The 14,744-nt window shown below is 36.1% G+C and overlaps 1 protein-coding gene across 1 annotated transcript in view; it reads right to left on the bottom strand.

The window, feature by feature from the left end:
- The window catches only part of HTR2C (5-hydroxytryptamine receptor 2C), a 369,035-nt gene that overhangs the window by 283,652 nt on the left and 70,639 nt on the right, over positions 1-14,744 (bottom strand). The gene's annotated exons all lie outside the window — the stretch shown is intronic.

Genomic DNA, 14,744 nt, shown 5'->3' with positions numbered 1-14,744 from the left:
AAGTGTCCTAAATCAAGGTAAGTTGGCTGAAATTACCATGCAAACAAAAATTAAATGCATATTTGAAATGACAATAAAAATATGAAGAATGCCAGGATGGGAATAATCAAAATAAATGTGCCATGATTCAGCAAGTTATTTTTACAACCTTAATTAGCAAATCAATTCAAATGAGTCAAGTTTTACACAAAACTTGAGAAGGTACAGTATCTTCCAAAAGAAACCAGACAAATGAGTCAAAGGAATTGAAGAGTAGAAAAGAATTCTATAGTGTGTAGCATAATCATTCCTCTAAAATGGCAGATACGGATAACTTATAGTAAGCCAAGTTATTTACTACCATTTTTGGGTTGGCCTGTGAGGTAGCTGTAAAATTATTTATAAATATATAGTAAAGGAACACTTAGTTGATGATATGTGCCAAATACATAAGAAGCTGAAGAACAATGAAGATAATGTAGCTGATAACTATGAAATAAGCATATGTAGCAAAATAATATTAACATAATTCATTAGCCATACTCTAACATGGGTTGGGAATACATTGACATAGTATAATTAAGAATAGATATTAAACTAACCATTACAACATATCAACACATTTTGGTTAATAGACTGGACAATTGATTTGTCAGGCCATTTAACACATTTAAAGAAGTAGTGCAAGGGCAACTTGCCCTGATAGTAATGTTCAGCTCTATTAACAGCCTAATGCACATAACTCAAATGATGTCTTGTTTGGTAATTTAAAAAATTTAAGTACATCACCTTCTAAACAATTCCTTAGCATTGTCATTCAACCTTCAGGAATTCTATGAGTGAATCTCTGATTCCTAATCCTACCTCATTCCTTACTTACTAAGTTCATGAAAGCTGCTTCTCTGTTTCTTAGGGTTTGGGGTTTTTTCTTACCTTTCATCACCATTAGTCTCAGAAATGTGTTTTGTTGTTCCACGTAGTAGAAAACTCAAAGTAATCAAACAATAAATCATTACTATATCTCTCAGTTGGACATTAAATGTTTAAATAATTTGCATTTCAACCTCTGGGAAGGACATAAATATGCAGGAAAAGAACAACATGGGTACTCACCTGGGACTTCTCTGACTGACTTCCCTACCTAGAGGCTGGATAGGGAAAACTTTCATGTGCTCCCAAAGCATCCTGAACTCATTCCTACTGTAGCACTTACACTACAATATTTTAACTGTTTGCTTACTTGTCCCAGTAAAATTGATCTCTTTCAGGCAAGAGATTGTGTTTTATTCATTGCTGCATCTGTAGCTCCTAGCACAGTACTAAACATTGTGTACAACTTTATTGAATGAATAAAAGAACAATATGGGGTAAATTTTCAGTACAAGCAAAAAACAAAAAAGGAGCTCACTGATAAAAAATAATTCTACAATCACTGCAATGAAGGGCCATTAGTAAAGATTTTTAACTTTTAATCCTTCAAAATATATCATTAAATGCCATTTATGACAAAGGTTTTGATCTTAATTTATGTTTAGAAATTTCATGGATTACATAGATCTAAATGATAGTGTTTATCAACATTATGAGTGAGTGTCATGAGTTCTGTTAGCTATATATATTTTTATGCAAATATATTTTTATATATATTAAAAATAATACACACATGTATATGTGCATTACTTTTAATTTAGTGAATTTTGGAATCTGTGGAATTATGGAATTAGTTATAGTAACTTATGACTTTTAATTAATAAGCAAAGAATAAAAAATTCTGCATGCATTTCCACATAATTGTTAAACAATTATATTCACATTTTTGTCCATCAAAAATCAGATCAATAGATCTTATTTAATCAACTGTGTTCCAATAGACAAGATATTATAGTCACATTTTACATTGAGCAAGACCTAAAGGTCAGTATTAGTTAACTGCCTCAAGGTTATACAGTTACTAAGTGTTAAAGAGGTGTGGGACACATGGGAGAGTTGGTAGAGTAGTAGTAGTAGTAATAGTAGAAATATTTCAAATGAGTTAATAAATTAACCATTTGAATTTTATTTTATTATGCTCTGTGTATATTCAGGCATCAGATTCATCTTCCTATACTGTGTTTCTTGGATTGCTATATTTAATAGTTTAGTTCTCCAGAATAGGTGGTTATTAATTTATTTAACATTTATATGCATGCCCACTCAAGCACATGGGCTATGACAGAAGCTGGATATAGAATGGTGTACAAGGCCTGTGTGGTTCCTGTGCACTTGATAAAGAAAGTAGAACAAGAAGAAACAGGAGAAAGAGAAGAAGGAGAAAGAGGAGAAGAATGGGCAGAGCTAGATTCTATCGGATAAATGGGAAGGTGGGTTAAGAGCAACTTGTGCGAAAGGGGTGAGAAAACTAGCTTAGAATGCAAGTGATCTTCATATTCACATACTAGGCATAAGTATCGTGGGTGGGGAAGTCAGCTTTCTTCTAACACCTCTCCTTACCCTGATGAGATCAGTATTTCCTAATACCAGCTACTTCTCAAAAAGATGACCTATGGGGAAATAAAAAGAAAAATATTAAAGTCTTTAATCTTCCCTAGAAGAAAAAGTTGTCTTTATACTAGAAACAACATATTATTTTCATTATTCAAATAAAGTTTTAATAATTTAGGCTAGAAGTTTAACCTGAGGAATAAAATGATTGACAGAGTAATTACAGAAACATTTCAGATATGCTATACTAGAATTTATGCATGTAATATATTAAGGGGGGGGGGAAGCCAAGAGACAAAGAGGTTTTCAGAAACCTAGATTATTTCATATGTTATTATAAAAGGCAAATGGAATTTTTAAGAATGGATGCTAATAAAAAAGATTTCTTTATGATCCAATATTTGTTTTTAATTTATCCAGTGTCTTATAATATTTACTAATCTTTATATATTTGCTTAAATAAATAATTTTGTTCACTTAATTTTTAGCAATTCTGAATCTCAATTCCCTTTTCCTCCTTAAAACCTTCTCAGATGGGAAATGATCGGCCTTCCTCTGACTTCGTAGGATACATTTATTCCGATCATACACATTCTTTCACAGTGCTTATTTGTGCATCCGCCTTTTATTTCTCTCTCCCTTATTAGATCATAAGCTCTGTCTAGGTTGTAGTTTTTTATCCTCCACAACAGGTGCTCAACTAAGACTTGTTGGTTCATTTATTCTTTCAACAAATACTTATTGAGGATCTGCTATATGCCAAGCATGAAGAAACACAATGTGTTAAATGTATTCTGACATTTTCTTTAAAACTATTACATCATAGTTTTCAGTATAATATTACAGAAAATACCTCAATATTTCTAATCAGCATTTATTAAAATTCCCCTTTCCCTATAAATGCATTTTCTATCTGTCTCTTATTTATGGCTTCATTCAAATGCACTTCTGTCATTTTTCTTTGGTCTATAATATTTTTTCTTATTTTTTTTCTTTTGGCCTATAATATTTTTTAATTCATGTTTTGAACTATGTCTCTTAATAAGTACTTTTAAACATTTATTTTTTGTTAAATATCTACATTCAGCTTTTGGTTCCTAATAAAGCAAGGAGATTCCAAAATAGGAATAGCAAAAGCAGTTTTCTAATTACAAGGGATATAGTCACAATTGGAACAAGTATATTTTATATTTGGAATTTTATGCAAATATCACACAGATTCCAAATCAAATTAATTCATTCTAATACTATAGGAAAATGTTTTCTCCATTTTGACCAAAGGACATATGAACAATTTATAACTATTGAAGTAATAAACTCTCATTGTAATAATTTTGGAAATTATAGAATATTTTAAATTCATAATTTAAAGAAACATCCAGCCCTAACCGGTTTGGCTCAGTGGATAGAGCGTCGGCCTGCAGACTGAAGGGTCCCAGGTTTGATTCCGGTCAAGGGCATGTACCTTGGTTGCGGGCATATCCCCAGTAGGGGTCATGCAGGAGGCAGCTGATTGATGTTTCTCTCTCATTAATGTTTCTAACTATCTCTCTCCCTTCCTCTCTGTAAAAAATCAATAAAATATATTTAAAAAAAAAAAAAAGAAACATCCAGTTAGATGAGCACAAGAAAATATACTCATATTATTATGGGGTAAAGTCATATTATGGAGATTTCAGTTATCAACTATAAATAGAGAACATCTGATGTGTCAGAAAAAGAAATTTCAATAAAATGATGAAAATCAAAAGAATTACATTTTCCATGTGTTTTTTATAGTTCTATTAAAAGAATGCTTCTGTTACTGGAAGCTAACTTTGACTACCCATGTGAAATTCTAACAAACATTTAATCTAAATAAAAAAAGGGATAAAAAGACATAAAAATAGAAGCAGTATGCAGATGCCAGTTATGAATGTGGAATCTAGGCTATGGAACTGAGTTTGGAAGCAGGTTTATTAAGAAGCTTAAGATAAAGAAATAATAAGTCTACATGAAGCATAAAGTTACTCTTTAATAATTCATGTTCTATCCTCCTGGCTATCTTACAAAATCTATTATGTGCACACTGCATGCTCTGGGTATTGAATAAAAATATGCACACCCCATGCAGTGAGCACATCCTAGAACCAAGTCCAGTTGTGATATAAAGTTTAAAGGGTAGTATCGTTTGGTCAAATTTTAAGTATTAATAAATTTGAAATAATTCATTTTGAAAGTTCAAAGTTTTGCCCAAAAAGACTACAAAATCTTAGAGCTTAAAGAGACCATGTCTAAGTAATCACTTACCTTTGAATCAGACTCTCTATCTTCTTCCAAGCCATACCAGACAGATGAATATCTATTCCCAATGCATTGCAAAGATGTATGGGAACAATCTAGGATAATGTTTATCAGAATTTATAATTTCTAATGAGAAATGTCTTTGTTTATTACATCCAAAAAAAAATACCTTGCTCTGCAGGTTAAACCAGAAGTGGCATCATGAAAAAAATATTGGACATGAGACTAAGAAAACATGAATTATACCATATAACTATGTGACTTTAGACAAGTCGCTTAAATTCTCTGTACCAAAGTTTCAATGCCCATAAAATAGGGACAATGATAACAAATGTACATGATTATTATGTAAAAAGTTAAGGGAGTTGATACATGCAAAAGTACTCTGTAAACTATAAAAACGAACAACTATAATGGATATAGTTGTTATTTTGGAGTAGTATTGCTCCAACTTATATCACCATTTTCTCTTCATAGGTCTTATTTTCTAGTCCTTTTGTCATCATTGTATCCCTCCTCTGAAGTCTTTTCAAGAGCTCCTACATCATTACCCAATTCCACACCCCTGAACTAGATCTAAGACTTAGTTAGTTAACTGATGGCTATTTTTATTACTTATCATACTTCAATAAACAGGCAAACTGGTTGTTTGAGATAGAGTTTTGAACAAGACAGGTGATGCCCTGGCTAGCATGGAATTTCAATACAGGGGCTGGCAGAGATTGAATAAGAAAGTGAACAAATAAGGTAAGTTTATATAGTAATAGTTCTGTGAAAAATATAATAAAACAGAAAAACATGAGAGGTATGGTTGAGTAATTGAGGCAGTGACATATAACCTGAAACTCTAAAAATGAGGAGAATTAGTCATTTGAAGATCTGGGAAAATAGTGTTCCGGAGTGAACATCAAGTGTAAATGGCTTAGGATGAGTGTACACCACTGTGGCTGGAGAATAGTGAATGAGTTGTATAAGATGAGGCTATAGAAAATTACCTGGGACTCTGTCATTAAGGTGTTGTAAATCACAGTAAGGAGTTGAGATAAGAAAACATTGATGGTTGTAAGCATGGATTGATGTGTTGCAATGAATTAAAAAAAAAAAACAACCTTCAGAGTTTACCAAGTAATTTCTCAATACTCTCAATACCTTCAACTGAGTACCACTTGGGACCTGTTTTACCTTTTAAGTGATCTGAAAATTTAACTCTAGGATTTTCCTTTCATCTCTGCTTAATGAGCAGTGGTTAGTTGTTTATATGGTACTTTAATGATTACAATACAGTAATGACTGACATAAATTTAGTCAACTTAGAGATCTATGCCATTCATTTTGTCCTCATTTCCTAGATCTGTCAAAACAGACAGACATGTTAGGCTTGTACTATCTATATTTCATAGGAAGTCATGCAAAACTACAGTCACATTCTTATATAGATAAAAAAAAAAAACACATCTTTCCTACTCCTCACCTGTCATTGGATGAGGAAATGATTGAATGGTGATATTATATACATATTCTTTAAAACTAAAAAGGAAGGACTAAAGACTATCAGCTTTTTGCAGGTTCCTTACAATTATAGCTAAAAGCCTTGCTAACACACCACTGCCCCGAAAAAACAACAACACACACACACACACAAAAGCATTCTTTCAAAGAAAAATGCAATTAACAGTAGAATAAATACTGTATTTCTTTGTACTGAAATAAAGACTGCTGCATCATATTGTATCAGGAGTTATAATAATAAATTAATCAATGAGAAAAAGCCCCACAATAATAAAAAGTGTTTGTATTGTTGGCTAATAGACAAAGATGACAAAATGTGCTGCCAACTATTATTTTTTTCTGTATAACATTTAAATTGTATCGAAAAAAACTGAAAGTGATACTTGAAAATAGAATATCTTCCCAAGTGCTTGAAAAGTGTATTAGGCACTATGAATTCAGTACTATAATCATCATGAACATATATCAAAAATAACATGAAATGACTGGAGAAAATGGAGAATATAATGCCTGTAATCTGAAATGATGTACTGCTATTCCCTTATAGTCAAAGACTGTTGATATTAAAGTATTTGTAACTAGAGTACAGAAGGCAATCAATAAATTATCACTAAACTAAACTGTCTGGGACCTGTTAGTTTCCATATCCTAATAAGGAAAGAGAAGATCCTGAAGTATTCTTATTCTGTTGAAGAACAGAATCCTAAATCTTTACTGAGCTCCCGGTATAGTTCTCAAGTTTCTGAAAATTCTTAAAATTGCTAAAAAACAGGATATATAGGAAAAATCTAAAGTACAGAATCTAAGCAATAATAATATTAACAACAAAATCAACTTGTTAGTTTACACATTGTTTAAGAAAAAGGGAAAATAGAGGCACTTTGTCAATGAATAAAGTTCTCCTGTGATTTAGTCTTCCTTCTCTTCCTAGTACAGAGGGACACACTCTTACAAATGGAGATATCCTTTACACATGTAAATTTCCCTTACAAAAGTGTAACTTCTACTCTGTTTTTTGGGCTTCTCCAGTGTCTGATGTTTCTCAGAAATAATCAGCTCAAAATAATCTTATGCCAAAGAGGCATATACTGCTACCCTTTATCTGTATTTTGGTATTGCTGTACTACTACTGTCTTCTAGAATCCTTTCCTTCAATTTTAAATGATATTGCTAGGTAAAGTAGTCTTGGTTGTAGGTCCTTGTTTTTTTATCACTTTGAATATTTCATGCCAATCCCTTTTGGCCTGTAAAGTTTTTGTTGAGAAATCAGCTGACAGTCTTTTGGGAGCTCCCTTGTAGGTAACTAACTGCCTATCTCTTGCTGCTGATTATTTCTGAGAAACATCAGAAACTGGAGAAGCCCAGAAAATAGAGTAGAAGTTACACTTCTAGGAGCCTGAGCTCAACAGGGCAGGGATACTGGGAGTCAGAGGGGTGAGGCTAGTAGTTCTCCCATATGGGGGAGGTGCTGTTTAGGCTTGGGGAAAGGTGAGAGCAGTGGCCTCTGTCCAGAACCACACAACTCAATCTGTCACAGATTCTGCCCAGACCTTGGCATAGAGGGGCTCCCAGAAGTGGAGAGGGAGAGGCTGCCTGTCCTCTGGAGGGTGGGGATAGAGGATTTCCCATGAGGAGAAAGCATCAGTCCGGTTCATGGGAAATTGGAAGGAGAGCTCCCCACCCCAAAACCACACCACTCATTCACTGACACAACCCTGAGTCTGCTGGGACATTTACACTCTGGGCCCAGGCAGCTGTCCTCTTCAGGGGATGAGCTCACAGTGTTGGACAACACAGAATGGGGCTGATGTCATAAAGAGGACAGTGCTCCACCCAAGGAAGATGGTGTCTGTGATGCAGGAGAGTGATTCAGAAAGGGGACCTGGCAGTTGTTCCTTCTGCTCTCTCAGAGAGCCACAAACCTGTCTCTCCTCACACAACTCCAGTTGGGGTGACCCTCCCTCCCTTTGCTGGAGCATGGAGTGAGTGGCTGCGAATGAGATTTTGTGCATTGTTCCTTTAAGAGGAGTCCCATGTCTCTAGTCAACTCCTGTCTCTCCTTGGTGGACAGAATCCCCTCTGATGTTCACAGCCAGATGTGCGGGGGCCTCTTCTCAGGTCTTGTGCTCTGGGCTTGGGAGTCAAACATAGGACTGAGACACACCCCCCTCCACATTCCTCAGGGGGAATGTCTGCAGCTGAGATATCCCACTGGAGTCTGAGCCACCGCCCATGGGATGTCTCCACCCTTCCTACCAGTCTCAATGTGACTTCTTCTGGAAATCTTTGGTTATAAGACTTCTATTCAGCTAGTCCTCAGTTGGTTATTCAGGATTATTTTTCTATAATTTATTTGCCGTTCCAGTTTGGTCCTGGGAGGAGGTGAGTGTACCTTTCACATACTCTGCCTCCATCTTGGATCTCAATGAAGATGGTATTTAAAGTGGTGGCCCTGGCCATCTCAGGGAGTTACACACTTGCTGGGTATCTCCCATATATTGAGGAGGTATACATGCAATAAGTTTCAGTTTGTTTTTCTCTTGTTAATCTCTCTTTTATTACAGGGGGTCTCAACCAAGAACTCACAATGGTAGAGGGAACACTATATTTCCGCTCTTACAGAGACTGCACTGTTTTCAGACATCTCTGTCTTGACACATTCTGTTTCTCCTTTCTGAAATGACCTTTGAACTCTTTCCATACTTCGATACCTGAGTTATTACATAGAGTACTGTTACATATATCATGTCCTTGGTAAGGCTCCCTGACGGTGCCAGGCTTTCCCTCCTCTACATTACTTGTGAACCTCATATTTATTCCATTATTGTCTTAATACCATTTTAATTTTGTCTGCACATCTGTCTCCTCTATCAGGCTAAGTGCAATTAATTGACAGCCACTATAACTTAATCCCTCTGGAGTCCCTAAAACCTGATACACAATAGATGTAAGGGAGGACAATTTTTCTCCTCCCTTCAAAATCCTTTTAGATGGTATAATAATCAAATCAACATTAGACAGATTAACATAAGATAAACATTTCATTATGTACCTATGGGGTCCCTACAAAGATATTAAGAAGCAAGGACAAGTCCAGAAGTTGAGGCTTATATGACATTCTGAGCTAAGGAATGGGAATAGGGGCCTGGGTCTTCAAAGGGTAATTCAGAGGATCACAAGAAAAGCAGATTTTTTGGCAATCAGATGTTTGCCCTGCCATACAGATAGGTCAATCAGATAAAAAAGTTATTTCTGGTAATAGCTCTCTTCCTTTGGCAGGCCCCCTATCTAAATTATTTTAGGCATTTCAAGGATAGGTAAAGTTTTTCTTGAATCTGCTGGGCCTTGATTATCTTTAACTCAAAATAATCTCCATGCCAAAGATGCACATGTTGGGGAACTTCATTTTGAACCCTTTCATAGGCATTTAGTAAACTGTTACTGAACTGAACAGTGCTAAGCAAACTACTTGCAGATATTTGAGGAAAATAGTATGGACAAAAAAGGGACCACATACTAAACCTGACAAGCTCGGGGGAGGCCTGCAGGGTGGCCTTGAAAGCTCAGAGACCTAAAGTACCCGTAACCACATAGGATGGTCTGAAATTAAAACTTCCTAACTAAAAGCGAGTCATGGCAGGTAGTCATGTCCTAGACCAGTATCTTCCTTGACAAAGGTCAATCTTTACCTTAACTGAGCCTGTCTATTGCCTTTTGACATCTACAGAAACATACAGTTGGAATGTCAAAATAATTTCATTTTTCCAGACCCCTCAGTGTATAATCACTGCACCAAAGCACAGACCACAGAACCCCTCATTGTTATTGGTATTATGTGAATTCTTAACTATTAACTAACCTGTATCCACCAATGTAAAAGAAGTATTTGTCTTTTCATTTTACTTTTTATCCAATCTCAGAAATTTCCCCACTTCGCTTTCTCTCGTCCCTTTCAGTGCACTGGACAATGCCCAACCAATTGAGCCACACTGGCTAGGGCTGAACTATTTTTTAGCCTTTCCATTGTATTCTCTCATATTCATTAAATCCCCCTCTATGGAGCTGTTGGAACCCAGAGTAGGCCACCCCAAGCTATCCCACAATCTCATATTGGTCATTTTGAATTAAAGTTACTTAAGAAACTGCCATGGCAAGAACACTCTGAACTCTCTGTCCCTCTAAAAGCAGGAGCTAGCCCTGGCCGGCATTGGTCAGTGGTTAGAGAATCAGCCTTCTCACCAGAGAGTTACTGGTTCGATTTTTGATGAAGGGCACAATGTACCTGGGTTTCAGGTTCCCGAGTCCTGGTAAGGGTGTGAGCAGGAGGCAACCAATGGACACATCAGTGTTTTTCTCTCTCCCCCTCCCCATCCCTTTCATTCTCTCTAGAAATCAATGGAAAAAAATATACTCACTCCTAGGCAAGGATTAAAATCTCAGTAAGGATTAAAATCTCTATTATAAAAACCCCTTGGCCATGATGCCTTGATGGCGGAACGGCCAAAGACTGATCACCAGGAGGCTGTGCGCGCAGTGAGGCGCGCACGGGTAGGTGGGGACTTAACTCTGGGTCCCATGTCCTGCCCAGTGTGGTGGGAGTCATTCTGGGTCCCGCCAGCACAGTGGGTCTGGGTCTCGCATGATATTGCGCACTGGGCCTCTAGTGAATAAATAAATGAATAAAACAAAAGCAAGAGATAAATATCCCATGTGAAAGGTGTCCTCCCTACACCTGGAAGATACCCCTAATTGCTATACTTAAACAACTCACAGCTGGAGTCTATATAAACAAAGTTTGTTGTCTCTTTTCTCATTTGCTTTGTTTAAATTTCTCATTAATGAATATTCAAACTTTACATAGATTCCAATCAGCACTAACTCCCCCCCCCCTTTCAATTTCTTATAAATTTATTGTTTCTTTATTGCCCTGGCCGGTGTGGCTCACTTGGTTGAGTGTCGTCCTATGCACCTAGAGGTCACTGGTTCGATTTCAGGTCAGGGCACATGCCCAGGTTGCTGGCTGGATCCCCAGTAGGGGACATGCAGAAGACAGCCAATTGATGTTTCTCTCTCTTTCTCCCTCTCACTTCCCCTCTCTCTCTAAAATCAATTTTTAAAAAATGTTTAAATAAAAAATAAAAAGTATAAGACCTGGCTAGGTCATCATTTCTCTGGGCCTCATTTTATGATCTGAATATCATGAGTATCCTGTGCATGTGTATTAAATTGCTTCTTCTCCCATAAATCTACTCTTGTGTCAATTTTATTACTTATTATTAGTTCCATCCATAAGAACTAAAGAAGGGTAGGGGGATTCTACCCTTCCCCACAAAGCTGCTGCATTCATACTGTATTCTTGAGGTATTTTTTCTCTATGTGAGCCTTAAAGTACCTATTTTCTTCCATATTTTCCATTCCTGTCACCACCTGATATTTATATTTATTTTCCTCATGAGCTTTCTCTTACTTCTGCCCCTCTTTTTAAATTAAGTGGCTTTTCAGGGCTCGATAGAACAGGGACTATTGTCACCAGCTTGGAAATTCCATTTGCCCCCAATGGAGGTATTAAGTGTTGCCTTTCCTTATGCTGTTTTCATGTGTGTTTCCCCTGTAGTTAGCCACAGTCCCTTCCTGAAAAATGCTGTGTTCTGGTTCTCTCCCAGTGAAATGCTTTTAATAGAGAATATATTTGGGCCATTATTGGAGCCATCATTATCTTTTGACTCATCTCTCTGTGTGTCTACCAGGGGTGGGTAAATTTTTTGACTCGAGGGCCACAATGGGTTCTTAAACTGGACCGGAGGGCCGGAACAAAAGCATGGATGGAGTGTTTGTGTGAACTAATATAAATTCAAAGTAAAGGAGCGGAGGAGAGAGCAAGAGAACCCTCTGCTCTTTTGGCTCCGCGGGCCGGATAGAACAGCCGAACGGGCCGGATCCGGCCCGTGGGCCGTAGTTTGCCCACGGCTGGCTCTAACCCATACCCTGAGGCCCTCAGCCATTTATTTCTCAACTATGGGCCAATCACAATTAACAAACTCAGCATTGAGAAGTAAGACCTTAGTATGCTACTTTAAATATATTTACACAGTGTGTTGCCACCAATTGTTAATACTTTCAGTTCCAATAAAATAATTACCTCAAAGCCTCTAGCAGTACTTATTTTATTAGTGGAGGCATGTAACTCTTATCAACAGAGAGGCTCAAGTAGCAAAACCTTCAGATCCCATAAGTAGATGATCTTCCAACACAAAAAGCCTTAAATAGGAAGGACATATCCAATTTGCAAGAATAACTTGCTAATCTGATTAAAGTGTAGAGGGGTGGGGGGGGGATTAAAGAGAAACAATACAATAGTTCTAGTCATCCTCCTATGTGAATCCAGAAGGCTCATGAGGTTCTTTAAACAGTTTCCATGTACTTATATATGACTTACTTGGTAAAAGTTCCATTACATACAATTTATCAAAAATGTGTCTATTGCCTAAAACAAGGCTAACTCCAACAAGCTACATGGGTTTTTGAACAGTCTTAGCTATTCACTTAGGCAAGCACATAAGCTCCCAAACTGTTCTGCTAACTATAATCGGAGTTGCAATATATAGCAAAGGGAATAAACCTCCAAAAACACTGGCTCACTAATTTAAATCTAACATCTGCTTTCTTTACATGTAATAGAACAGTTATTTCTCAGTTGGAGCTTTGAGGGATTGTTTTGCTCTTCAAGACAAAACTAAAAGAAACATTTCCTTGTTTAGCAGTGAAGTGCCTGAAATTGAGCCAGCTCAAGAACATGAAATTAATAACTGTCAGCCTATGAAAGTAGCTTTGTATTTTAATTATCAGTACTTTTATAATTTCTTAGCAAAGTACTTTCACACTGAGGGATTTATCCTGTTAAAACTAATTAATTTTGGTTTTGCAGTGAGGACAGAAACTCAAAGCTCAAAACCTCCTTGCTTCTTCCTACCTTGTACTATTCACCCAATATATCTGTGATTTATAGTTTTACTTTTAAAAAATCAAGGTGTTAACAAATAATATGTGAAGGCTAACAAAACATTATGGCAATGAGAAATTTGCATTAAAAACACTGATTACATTAATGAAGACAAAATAGAGACTACAAAGTAATTAATATTGTTCTATCCACTTCTCTTAAAACACAAATCAGTAACCTAGCTTCTAGCTTCTTGTGAACCAGAGATATATTTTTTAAAATGCTCTGTATGAAGGCCTGGGAGGGGTGGGTGTGGGATGAAGGCAGTCAATGGAAAAAAAACACACAAAGGGGACATCTATAATATTTTCAACAATAAAGATAAATTTTTAAAAATGCTCTGTAAATGGCAAAATCTCATTTATCCGGGAACCTCACTTATATAAAACAAAACTCATAAAGGAAGCAAAAGTAATGTGACATCACAAAGTTCACAGCCACCTCATTAATAATAACACTATTTCTCCTTTTTCAGAAAATGATGTCTCCTACTCTGGCCAATGTTGTTCAGTGGTTGAGCATCAACCTATGAACCAGGAGGTCATGGTTTGATTCCCAGTCAGGGCACATGCCTAGGTTTGCATTCTTGATCCCCTGTGGGGGGTGTGCAGGAGGCAGCCCATCAATTATTCTCTCTCATAATTGATGTTTCTCTCTCTCTCTCTCTCCTTTCCCCTCTGAAATCAATAAAAATATATTTTAAAAAATGATGTCTCTTAGTTTCTAATTATTTTCTTGAAAATAGCTTCTGCTTTGCCAAAATATTTTCCTGAGTTATTTGTAACAGCAATATGCAAAAAGTTGGTAGCCAATTTATTATCCCACCCATGTTATTTGTAAAATGCTGTGTATTCCTACAAGTTTCAAAATGAGACATTTTCTTGAGGTTGTTTTTTTAAGTTTTGATACAGATACCACATAATATTAATGAAAAACTCACATAATTTACAGCAACTTCCTCTTTTTTTGCTTGGCTTGCACCTTTTCTTATGTAGGGTACAGTAGTAAAAATGAAGCTATGAAAATGTAGATTTGATATTTCTAAAGATATATAGAAATGAATGCAGTTTATTTTATCACTTCCTAAACCAAGACCACATCCTGTTGAAATGGCATAATATCCTTTCTCAATGATCATTTTTCATTATCGTCTGCTGGGAAATATAGCCATCCTTCCCTGCTCTTGAGAGCAATTTTAAAGAAAAAAAAGTAAAATGTGGAAAGTAATTATTCAAAGAAAATTCAATTTTCCCTTGTTGATCTTGTATGAATGACTATATATAAGTAAGTTTGGAATGACAATATTTTTTTCCAAAAGCTAATTAATAAGAAAAAACACACAGAAACTTAAATATAAGAGCTAGTCAGAAATGAGAATATACTAACCAAGGTATCAACATCAGAAAAGCCTCCAACAGAGTACAAGGGCCCTGATTTTATATTATTAAATACTAGAGGCCTGATGCACAAAATTTGTGCATGGGTAGGGTCC

Source organism: Plecotus auritus (genome assembly GCF_963455305.1).
Source record: "Plecotus auritus genome assembly, chromosome: X".
NCBI lineage: Eukaryota > Metazoa > Chordata > Mammalia > Chiroptera > Vespertilionidae > Plecotus > Plecotus auritus.
This window is presented reverse-complemented; position numbering and strand designations above follow the sequence as displayed.